The sequence below is a fragment of the Vicugna pacos genome, chromosome 14 (genome assembly GCF_048564905.1).
Source record: "Vicugna pacos chromosome 14, VicPac4, whole genome shotgun sequence".
Classification (NCBI taxonomy): domain Eukaryota; kingdom Metazoa; phylum Chordata; class Mammalia; order Artiodactyla; family Camelidae; genus Vicugna; species Vicugna pacos.
Window position 1 is genome coordinate 67,436,563 of NC_133000.1, and position 12,806 is coordinate 67,449,368.

The following is a 12,806-nucleotide window of genomic DNA, read 5'->3' on the forward strand; positions in this document are numbered from 1 at the left end:
TTAAGTCAAAGAAATATGATTTGAAAATATTTTTCCATTCTATTGTCTCATCACTTTCTTGATGTTTTAATTTCTAATATGGAAGTTTTTAATTTTGATGAAGTCCAAATTTCTAGTCTTGTGTGCTTTTGGCATCATATCTAAGAAAGCATTGCCTAACCAAGGTCATGAGTATTTATTCCTGTGTTTTCTTCTAAGAGTTCTTGAGTTTTAGTTCATACATCTAGATATTTTTAGCCAATTTTGAGCTAAAGTTGTATATTATATAACTTAGAGATCAAATTTCATTCTTTTGTATGTAAACATCCAGTTGTCTGGCACATTTTTAAAGAAGTTTATACTTTCTTAATTGAATTTTGTTAGTACCCTTGTCAAAATCAATTGACCATAAATACAGTGTTTCATAACAAGACTTTAAGTTCTCTTCCATTGATCTATATGCTCAGCATTATGCCAGTAACACATAGTTTGGGTTCTGTAGGTTTATATTAGGTTTAAAATCAAGAAATCTAAGTCCTGCAATTTTGTTCTTTTGTTTTCAGAATTATTTTGCTATTCAGGGTCACTTGTAATTTCACATGAATTTTAGGAATCACAAGTAAATTTCTGCAAAGGAACAAGCTAGGATTTTGAAAAGAATTTTATTCAATCTATAGATGAATAATATTGAGATATTATTTAATATCTTTCAATAGTATCTTGCAGTTTCTAATGTACAAGTCTTGTACTTCTTTTATTAAATTTATTCCCAAGTATTTTATTCTTCATGTTAGAGTAAATAAAATAATTTTCTTAATTGTGTTTTCAAATAGTTTATATGCACTGTATAGAAATACAATTGATTTTTAATTTTTAAAATTAATTTATTTTTTAATGGAGGTACTGGGGATTGAACCCAGAACCTCACACATGCAAAACATATGCTTTACCACTGAACCATACCCCTAACCCCACAACTGTTTTTTTTTAATGTTAATCTTGTGTCTTGCAGCCTTCCTAAATTTCTCTATTAGGCTCTAATTGTTTTTAGTGGATTCTTTATGATTATCTTTGTACAAGTTTAGGTCCTGTGCAAATAGAGAGTTTTACTTATTTTTTCTCAATCTGAGTAATTCCTGTATCTTTTTCTAGTTAGAATTCCATGGCTCTAACCTCCAGTACAGTGTTGAATAGAAGAACTGAGAGTGTACATCCTTGCCTTGTTTCGACCTTAGTGGGAAAGAGTTCAGATTTTTACCATTAAGTATGTGTGCTTTTCCTCATTGCCCTTTATCAGGTTGAGGAAATCTCCTTCTATTTCTTTTGCTGTGGAGGTAGAAGAACCCCACATACAAAGTTTTGGTTTAAACTATTAAAAAAACATGATACTTTGCAATAATAAAAATTATCCATTTAAAAAAAAAGTATGTGTATATCCTGTATATAACATATATGTATATTATATTATAAAAATGTTAAAGAAATATAATTTAATTTTTGGAGTTTATAGAAACAAAATTATAAACTAATTGCATGATATATTGACTCAAGTAATATGTGCATTGAAATAAGGCAAATTAAATTCTATACTTAAAAATAAAGTAATATAATGAAGATCAAATCTAAAATTCATGTGTAAATTCAAAGAAGTAAGAATAGCCATCAAAATCTTGAAGAGACCAAAAAAGCTGTAGTATATACATTTCCAGGTATTAATTATTATTATAAATGATAATAATTAAGAGAATGTGGCATTATAATGTGAGTAGAAAAATGATCTATGGAATAGAAGAGAGGCCAGACTCAAACCCATTCTTACATAATATTTATAAATATCCACCTGGATTTTATCTAAGATAACACTTTAATACAGTACAGATAAAATAATCAGCTATACCTCAATCACACACGCAAAACTATTTCCAGATGGCATAAAGATATTCATGTGAAAGGTAAACCTAAAAACACAAAAATGCCAAACAGCTTTCAGTCCCAAGGCAGGCAAAGATTTCTTCAGTAGGAGCTCAAAATCACTTACCGTAAAGGAAATATGATTTGAACTATATTAAAGTTTAAATTTTCTGTCTATCCATTAGAAAATACCAATGGTAGTTTGCAAAAGCAATCCCACAGTGAGAAAACACATTTCCAGTGCATTCATTCGACAAACGCATGTGTCTAGAATACACAGAGAAATCTGACAAACCAGTGAGAAAAAGACAACCTAATAGAAAAATATCAAAAGACTTAAGCAGACATGTTGCCAAAAAGGTAACTACATGATCAATAAATATAGGAACATAGATTCTTTGGTTTTTTTATATGTTTATTGAAGGAAATCCTGTCATTTGCAACAACATGGATGGGCCTGGAGGATATTATACTAAGTGAAATAAGCCAATCGCAGACAGACGACGACTACGTGATATTACTTGTATGAGAAATATGAAATGGTCCAACTCGTAGAAGCAGAGAATGGACGAATGGTTGTCAGAAGCTGGGAGGGAAAAACAGGAAGGTATTAGTCAAAATAAATTCTTAATCATCGAAGAAAGTAAATTAGAATCATAATACAATAATACCATGCACCACCAAAGAGCTTAAAACAGGAAGTAATAATAAACAAAAGGAAAAACTGTGAACTAAAGAATTATACAAAATGTGAGCAAGACTGTGGAAAACCTGAAAGGTTTTGGCATGGTTGGCAGACATGTTAATTGGTAGCAACCCTTTTGAACCACTTTGGAAAATTCTGGCAAGGTCTGCAAAGCATATTTTGTATTCTAGCAATTCCTCTCCTAGACACATACTAGACAGAAGGTCTGCAATGGCAATATTTGTTATGGTGACAAACTGGAAACTGCCCAAATATCCATCATCAGTACAATAGTGTAGTCACACCATGGAATTCTAGATGACAGTGTGAATGCACAGTGGACACAGTGTCCACACCAACGTGAATGAAGCCAGACACAGAGCACATACTGTATGATTTACATAAAAAACCAAACCAAACCAGTCTACTCTCTGCTGGTAAATATCAGGAGGAAGGAGAGTGACTAGAAGAGGGCACCAAAGAAATACCTGAGTGTTGGACACAGTCTTGATCTTGACCCACTGGGGATGGTCACACAGGTGAGTTCCCTTGGTTGAGCATTCAAGAAAATGCACAATTATGTATGGTTTTTTGAATGTAATTTAATAAAGAGTAAGTACAAGAATGGAGTGTGATATATGAAAAATGCTGCTCTGGATAGTGCACAAGACAACAGTCACCCCTCCCCCACATTATGTTTAATTGCTCAAAAAGATTTGTTGATCTGCATCTTACTCACCCTTTCCTTGCAATGTACTAAGCCAGGTATCGTCATGCCTTCCAGAGGAAATCTGGCTTTTGGTTCGCTGACATGCAGTTTTGTGGTTTTAAAGCCATGTTGTCAAATTGCCACTGGGTTGAGTTTGTTTCAAGGCATTCATTTTGAAGGAGAAAGAAAATTTTTATGTTAAGTAAGACTTGGGTTCTCCGAATTCATTAAGATCTCTTTTTGGAAATGGAGGGAGCATTTTGGCTTTAGTAGGGAACAGATTGTATCTGTCACTGTTTTCTTAAATTCACATTTCTATTCTCAATTTTAAATGGAAAAGATTTTTAAAAGTAGAAAATATTATAAACAAATGAAAATAAATAAAGGAATAATAAAAAAGAAATGTATGTAAGTCCAAGCAGAGATGGCTTACCTGATTTTTATCTCAGTAAGGACTGTTTGTGCACACATGGCAGGAGGACTGACCCTGAAGATGCTGCTGATTAGGGTTAGAATTGAGACAAGTCAAGACTGAAACAGAATTACTGATGAGAATTCTCAAAGGCTGTGTAAGTGATCACAGTTAGTGACTCTAGTCTATTTCAGATATTAGCGGGATCCCGGTATTGAGACTCACGGCTGGGCCGGCCGTCTGTGCAGATCACAACTCCGAGCAATACGCAGACTCTCTCAAGTATGTATTTAATAAATGTGTGGTGGGGGCTGTAGGGATAAGCCTAACTAAACCAACTTCTCCATTTGATTTTAGAAAACAGCCTTCTCAATCAAAAAGCATACTGGCATTAGGAGGTTAACGTTTATTTATGTATTTTGTAATAAATGACCTATTTATCCAAAACCCATTCTGGAAGCTAGCATTTACTTAAATTACAGTTTTTGTATTCTTGGCAAGGCATTAGGTTCATTTGCTTTTACAAAGAACTATGAGTTAGTGTTTAGAAATAGGTGAATAACTTTTGACTTACAGTGTCTGATGAAATAATAGGAAAAAAGAAACCAAATAAAACATATATATATATATAACTTATATATGTATACACACACACACACACACACACACACACACAAGAACAAATTAAATTGCTCATAATGTCCATTATTTATCACTTTCCAACTAGGCCTCCTTTTGGAAAGATAAGGAAAGTAATGGAAGCTATTTCCAGACCATATGGAACTGCATAATTTATCAGGGATATTGCCAGACTCAAGGAAAGTGACTGCATTGAACAAGCTGGAGACTCCCTTTCACAAGTAAGATTACAGAAGGAATATACTCATCTTTATATGGGTCTGAGGGTTTTCATTGGATCTGGATATGATGACAGAACAGTATGATGATGACATTTTTTTCCCCAAAACTTTAAATACACAATGTGGTTCTTATTTCTATCTAAAGTAAAGCTTGTTGTGCCAGACGGTGAGATAGTTCCATTTGGTTGAGTCAATAAGGACATGACAATTTTTATTTTTGCAAGATGGTATTTTTCACAATTTCCAAACTTCATTTTCCAAGAGAAGCTATTTCTTGGATGGGTTGATGTTTAATCCAGGCATGAGCAAAAAAAAGTGTTTATTCTAAGAGACACCAATAGCCTTTTGACAGTCTCTGACTTACTTCTCTCATAGGCTTGGCCGTTCCTTTCTACAAACTGTCACGGACTGAACTGTGTTCCCCCAGATCCATAAGTTGAAGTGCTAACCCCACTACCTCAGAATTTGATTACATTTGGAGAGAGGATCTTTAAAAGAAAGATAATTAACTTAAAACGAGGCAGTTGGGTTGGGTCCTGGTCCAACCTGACTGGTGTCCTTATTGGAAAAGGATATTAGGATACACAGGGAGGTACCAGGGACGCACCCACAGAGAAAAGACTATGTGAGGACACAGTGAGAAGGTGGCACCTGCAAGTCAAGGAGAGAGTCCTCAGGAAAAAACAAACCTGCTGACACCGTCAGCCTGGAGAAGAGTTGAGGAAATACATTTCTGTCGTTTAAGCCACCCCGGCTGTGGTATTTTGTTACGGCGGCTCTCACAAACTACCACCTAAGCTAACTGACCCTCAGTAACTTAGTTTCCTGAATGGATGGGTTGGGTATTGCCGTCTCCTAACTGGCAAGTTAGAAAACGCTATGATTTCGCTTTCTGAGGATGTTGGTAAGGATTTTGTTAAAGATTTTGTAAATATAAGACCCTTAAAAAATATCTTGGCAAGACTATGTTTTGTCTGACCCGAGACCTTACCCCGCTGAATTTAGATGTTATAAACGGATGAAAAGTTAGCTTTTAAATTTTGTGCAATTTCAGAATTTACTACTGTCGAATATAGCAGACCTACCGACACAGGGGCATTTAAATAATTGAAGGCAACATCTATTTAGCACCCAACTAAATACTACCTCCTCAAGGGCAAATTTTGATAACAAATACTCTGATACTTACCCCCAGTGCCAAATTAAGTGTTAAGGTTCTGTTTAGCTATTAAGGTTTTTGTGTGTATAGAATCCAAAAATGCAATTATCCCTCTTTGGCCTTTTGGATACTGGATCTGAAAGCACCTCTCCCATCTTCGGTCTGTCTGTGTCCGCCCTGATCGGCAGCCCCCAGAATGGAATGAGCACACTACAGCTGCGTGTTCAGGCTACACCCAGATGCTCCACACTCCACAAAGAGTCCCACTGGACCTGACAGTTGCATGCTCTGTTTTAAGCTATAAAATTATGGCTTGTTGTCAACATTCCACTGTTTCTAACAGCTAGTAAAGTGTTCAAAAGCCCTCTGACTACTTCAGGCTAAATCCGATGTCAGCCATCATCTTGGATTGTCCAGGCATACCCAAATCACGACTGCAATTTCCAACTAGTGATATCCCATACGAAAAGGCAGTCTTGATTATTGCATAAAGGAAAAACCTATTCTCAAACCGGTTACCCTCCTGGACATTGAAAAGGAGGACATCTCAGGCCACTATGTTCTTTGTCACGTGTGTCCCCGTGATGTCCTCTTCATGACCCGATCCAAGATACCTAAGGAAGAAATAACACAAGCAAGGAAGAAATAATACAAACAGTTGTTTGTATAAAATTCTGTATTTTACAGAATGTTTTCTATTCAAGTTGTTTTGTATTATTCTCCATCACCTCCAGTGAGATAACATGCTTTTTTCGTAGGCTCATAGGCTTGGAAGATTACTTATTGCATCATCAAGTTTATAATGACCATTAATGATTTTATATACCATAATATCTGGTGATCATTAATCTTGAAAAGTATCTCAGGGGGACTTTTAAAAAACACTATTATTCAAACTTGATGGCATGACTTTATTAAAGCTCAGCCAAACGATGGGGTTCTCCAGAGTACTGCAGAGATTTTAAATGGATCAAGAGCCATTTTCCTATTGTTGAAACTATATTGCATATTCCCACTTAAGATATTTGTGAAAAAAGTTATCCTCACTACCACCTGGAAAGAGTACATTTAAAAAATATAGACATAAAACAATCAACTTGACTTTGTGTGACACATTTTTGTTGTTTTATTAACTGCTATTACAAAGGGTAGATTTACTAATATAATTGATTTCTAGGCTTATTCCTTTAAGGGTTATGTAACTTATAAACTCACGTTAAAGTTTCTGTAAATATTTTTTCTGTATAACCACATTATACACTATATGCATGTATATACATAAAACACAGTTATATAAATATGTGTGTGTGTGTGTGTGTGTATATATACACACACATACATAAAATAGTCATTGTGGTCAATGTCTGCTTGCTGATTTATAGCTTTATCTGCACCCAGGGTGGGAAGTTGCCCCACTGGTGAGACCTGACTTGCTCTCGTTCATGTTTGAAAGAGTGCCTTTTGTTACAAACCTTATTTGTCTGCTAATGATTAATAGATTGTTGTTATTTACTGGACTAGAAGATTATCTAAAAGTATTTTAAATTTAACATTTTTAGGCTTTTAATGATTCTTACTTCAACAAATAAATCCAGTGACAACGTTGAGTAAACTCAAAAGGAAAGAACAACTTCATTTTGAGAATAAAGAGAACAAGATTGCTTTAAAACACAGCACCTTCATGCCTGAACCTGTTAGTCTGTAACTTAAATCAGTGACTGCAATGCAATAGCTCCAAGGGTGCTTAGTGATCGTCCACTCCTATCTTCTCATATTAACAAGAAATAAATAATATCCTTTTGTATATATAGATGAAATTATATTATTTAAGTTCAGCAATTACAACAAAATGACAATTAAGATTAATATTTACACATTTCTGTTTAAATAGATCTCCACAGAGATTAAACATTTTCAGTATTTTTTATTCTTAATCAAAGAACAAAATATATGTTGCTTATTTCATGATAATTATGATGTACCAACTACTTATTAATCAATAAATATCTGGCTGTATTCTGAACTATCTCCTAGAAGTCCCTACCTCCCTTCTCTCTCTGATGGAGAGACACCTGTCTGGAGCTTGTTCATTAGATAATGTGAACCTTATTTTCTGCTGGAGTTAAAACAACGAAATGTCCACTGCATAAAAAAAATGCAATGAAATAAGATGAAGTAAATCTCTGTTGTTTTTCAAAGGCACCTAACCATGCTCTCTTACACATTGTCAGAGAATAATGCTTCTTGTTAACAGAAAAATTATAGCTATATATATTTTACCATACACACACACAAACACACACACCCTTTAGCCAGTTACATTCTGCAGTTTAATAATAAGTAGCTCCAAAATGTTAATTCTCTCTCTCCCTTATCTCTTGTTTTTTATGGATCTAGAAATGCTCATGAATTTTTACTAGAAAGTTTTTCTCCTGAGAACATAATTCTGAAATTCTCCTTTATATTACACTTCAAGTACATTGTCACATATAATTACAATTTTAGATACAAACACTATTGTTCCAAGATATTCAAGATTCCATTAAACTAATTTAATTTAAAGACACACAAAAGTATACTCAGAAGAGCATTTTCTGTTTGAGTTTTTAAGTAATCAAGAGCCAATTTCTTAATGTTGACATTATGTTGCATACTTCCACTAAAGATACTTGTGAAAGAAGTTATTATTGTCACTACCACTCAGAAAGGGTGCACATGAGACATATAGGCACACATACTCAATGTTAAAAATCAATTTGCCTTTGATTGCAGGGTACATTTTTTTTTGTTAATTTATTAGCTGTTATATTACAAAGGCGAGATTTACTAATAGAATTCATTCCCCAGCTTATTCCTGTAATGGGTTCTGTGATAAAGAGCTTATGAAATTTATCACAAACTCATATTCATGTTTCTGTGAATACTGTGCTGTAGATCCACTCTATACATTGTGTGACTTAGGGTTCTTCACGGCTCCCTGCTTTCTTCGGGGTTTATTGTAACGATATGACTTCCTTGGGTCTCTGCGCACGGGGTCTGTAACCTGAGGTTCTTGTCCCTGAGAATGAATCCTTATGGGAAACAGAGTTGCCAAAATTGAGCAAGTGCATGTTGAATGCATAATCTTCCTCAACTGCCAGATTACACTGACTGCTGAGATTCCCTTGTAACTACTTTGTGCATACAGTTCTCAGTATAATCATTTTTACTTTTTGAACATTTCTCTGAAAGCATAAAATATAAATCATTAAACTATCTGTATCCAAAGAATGTTTTATAGTGATTTTTGAGAGTATGTCAAATTGTCACTGAATATGCCACTAATTTTCCCCTCGATTGTGTCCTTTAAACAATATTCTTCCAGGAATTCAGAGAATCCTGATACATGACTAAGGATAAGACCTGTGATCACATTGATGTTTTTGGGCCAGCTACAGACCTGGAAACCTCAGTGATTGTCACAGGACTGTCTGAAAGCTGCTGACTGCAGGTTGAGCATGGAAGAAATGGCTTCTCATCTGCAGTCCCGGGAAAGAAAGAGCTCCTTCTCGCCTGGCTTCCAGGTAAGTAATATTCTAAAGAATGTTGACTTGGCCAACGTATTTTAAATTCTTGGAGTGATTCTGACACTTGCTGCTCCAGCATCTACCAAAAATAATAAGTACATACAATCATAAAAACATAAACAATGGTTATAGTAAACATGTAGTTCCTGATGTGAAGACTCTCCCAACTTAACAGATGAATGCTATATGCTTAATAACACAATTTCCAGCTCTAGAATCCTCTTGATGATTTTCCGAATGGCAAAGTATTTTTCTGGAATTACTGCAGAAGAGGTTGACCTTCAAAAACATTCTCCTCTTTGTTTGTGCATCTCTTCCTCCTTACAGAACGCACATTTTAACACTTTGGCCCAAAACAAACCAAAGACCTAAAAATCAATTGTAATTTTAAAAGTAAAACAAAGCCAGGCATTAAATCAATAGAATATCCAAAGTCCTTTGCATATTTTAGAATTAAAATCAATAATGATGGCATACGTGGCTTCAGTTGTTCATGTATTATTGTTTGTCTTCAAATTTTTACAACACATAAGGTTAAAAGTTTATAGAGCATCTGTGATCTTTTCTTTGGAGAAAAGAAGACAATGCTTCTTGAAAAATGACAAGAGCACAAGCTATTGAAAGATATTTTACAGCATCAAAGGTGAACATTTCTGACCTATTCCAATTGAACATGTATTATATCTATAACATGCTTAGTGAAATAGCTTAGTCTTAGAAAACTATATCTGGCACGTGGTAAGTGCTCATTAAATATTTATTGAATTAATGAATAAAATTCAACACTATACTTCTACTAGTGGGATTTTTATCTCTGCAAATGCCTTTGAAATTCAAAGAAATTTAACTTACGAACTTCAAGGCTTACTAGAAAGCATTGTTCTTAGTATTCCACAGCTAAGAATGGAAGGACATTCACAAATGCTAACTGAAATTGATCATAAATATCAAAGAGAGGCCAGAAGTATTATTAACTAACTGGGACAGAATGCTTTATGGAGTAAGTTGGAAAGATAAGAGTCCTGAAAACTGAGGCATCCGTGCACTCTAAGGTCAACGCTGGGGAATTGGGAATGAGATCCAGCAAATCAATCTGGGAAGGATGAGCGATGTTACTATAGGAAGCGAACCATAGAATGTGACCTAGAAACAAACAATAAAATTTCAAGAAGAGAGAGGCAACTTCATCAAATGCTGCTGCCATGTCATGAAAGATGAAAATTGAGAATTGACTATTGGATTTGGCAATGCTGAAGTCAGGGATGACTTTGACAGGAGCAGTTTCAATGGAGGAGCAAGGAGAAAAGACCGACTAGAATGAGTTTAAGAAATAATGGCAAAGAGAGGTGAAAAGATAGTGAGAACTGATGATTCACATAAGGAATTTTGGTCGAAGGGAATGTAAATAAAAGGAGTAGTTGCTGATGAAAAAGTAAAAAAAAAAGGTTCTCTTTTTTCTTGCAGCTTTATATCAATACAGTTGACATATAGCATTGTGTAAGTTTCCAGCCTGCAGCGTATCGATTTGATACACTTGTATTGCAATGTGATTATCACTGCACAGCTAGCTCACACCTCCATCAAGTTACATAGCTCCATTTCTTTTCTTGTGGTGAGAATATTTAAAATCTACTTTCTTAGCAACTTCAAATATACAATACAGTATTGTTAACTGTATTTACTACATTAGCTCTCCTGAGTGTATTTATCATCTACTTGGAAACCTGCACCCTTTGAAAGAAGATTCCTGATGGTAAAATATTATTTTTGATTAAGTGAAAGAGCGAGTGGCTTGAATTCACAAGTGAACAAGCACTTTAAAGTATTTTTTCTTTATTCTAATCAGGTGTCAAAGGTTCATTAATAACATCATTAGGTTCAAGACCTACATTCAGATTCTGCTTTTTGATTTTCTCAGTTAATCTCAGTATTTCAACCTTTTCCCTAACTTATTCTCCCATTCTTTTATTAAAAGTTATCGTAAAGCAAAATAAAGAGAGTGATTGCTTAGGCATGGACTGACCTTATGTCTTGAAGTAATTATATGTAGAGCTCTTTTTTACTTTCAAAATTACCTTTTTTGACAGTAACAGTATGTGATGCTCTAGTTAGGGATGTGTTATATGAACCTACAGAGTCGGAGGAGGGAAATCATTTTAATCTTTTTATTGAAGTAGAGTTGATTTATAATGTGTTAGTTTCAGGTGTACAGCAAAGTGGTTCAGTTTTATATATATATAATATATTATTTATATTTATAAATATATATAAAATATATATTATCTCTCTCTATATATTAAATATATATTATTTTTCAGACCCTTTCCTTTATAGGCTATTACAACATATTGAGTATGCTGTACAGTAAGTCATTGTTTATCTATTTTATGTATAGTAGCGTGTATCAGTTAATCCCAAACTCCCAATTTATCTCTCTCCCCCTTCCCCTTTGGTAACTATAAGATTGCTTTCTATGTCTATGAGTCTGTTTCTGTTTTGTAAATAAGTTCATTTATATTATTTCTTAGATTTAACATATAAGTGATATTATATAATATTTATCTTTCTCTGTCTTACTTCACTTACAATGACGATCTCCAGGTCCTTCCCTATTGCTGAAAATAGCATTATTTCATTCATTTTTATGGCTGAGTAGTATTCCAGAGAGAGAGAGAGAGAGCACAGTCATCTGTCAGTGGACACTTAGGTCACCTCCATGTCTTGACTGTTGTAAATAGTGCTGCTGTGAACACTGAGGTTCATGTAACTTTTCAAATTAGAGTTTTCTCTGGATATAAGCCCAGGAGTGGGGGATTGCTGGATCATATGGTAACTCTATTTTTAGATTTTAAGGAACCCCCATACAGCTCTCCATAATGGCTGCATCAATTTACAGTGCCACCAACAGTGTAGGAAGGTTCCCTTTTCTCCACATCCTCAGAGGAGGAAGATTGCTCTAAGGATGAAATTATCATGTGACTTTTAACCTACATTGGCTTAGCAGGCATCCATGCAAAATAAATTTAGGTAGCAATGATAAAGTAATTCTACATAAAAAAAGTTGATATGTAAATTTACCTATATATTATTTTATTATGAATAATTTATCTGCTGATGTCTGAATTGGTAAAATCCTCTTGGTTGTAGCTAATTTTTCATGGATTGGAAGACTCTGCTGTTATGCTGCTTTATTTCCTACATACTTATAGTAAGAATAATTATTGAAAACATTCTGGTACAGGGAAAAGGGAACTGAATAAAGAGGGAGAAAATCGAGTTTGAATCAGAATTCTTCCCCTTGTTGGCTAGGACCCCTTGGGCAAGGCTCCGGTTCCTCAGCTAGGAAGAGATATGTTGTAAATATGTAGCCACCTATCAGGACTTTTGTGCATATCTAGATAATATAAACAATGTTCAAACTATAAATGTAAGATATAAAAATACTCCCCACTTATTTCACACCTGACTCTATTTTAAGAATGTTCACATATGTGTTGTCATTTGATGCGTCGGCAAGTTTGTAGA

The 12,806-nt window shown here is 34.4% G+C and overlaps 1 long non-coding RNA gene across 1 annotated transcript; it reads left to right on the plus strand.

Annotated features, from left to right (window-relative positions):
* Window positions 1–3,889: 3,889 nt before the first annotated feature.
* Window positions 3,890–9,272, plus strand: LOC140685557 (uncharacterized). The gene is made up of 3 exons (XR_012058818.1): window positions 3,890–3,978; window positions 4,424–4,556; window positions 9,080–9,272. It is a non-coding gene; the product is annotated as an uncharacterized lncRNA (long non-coding RNA).
* Window positions 9,273–12,806: the final 3,534 nt, after the last annotated feature.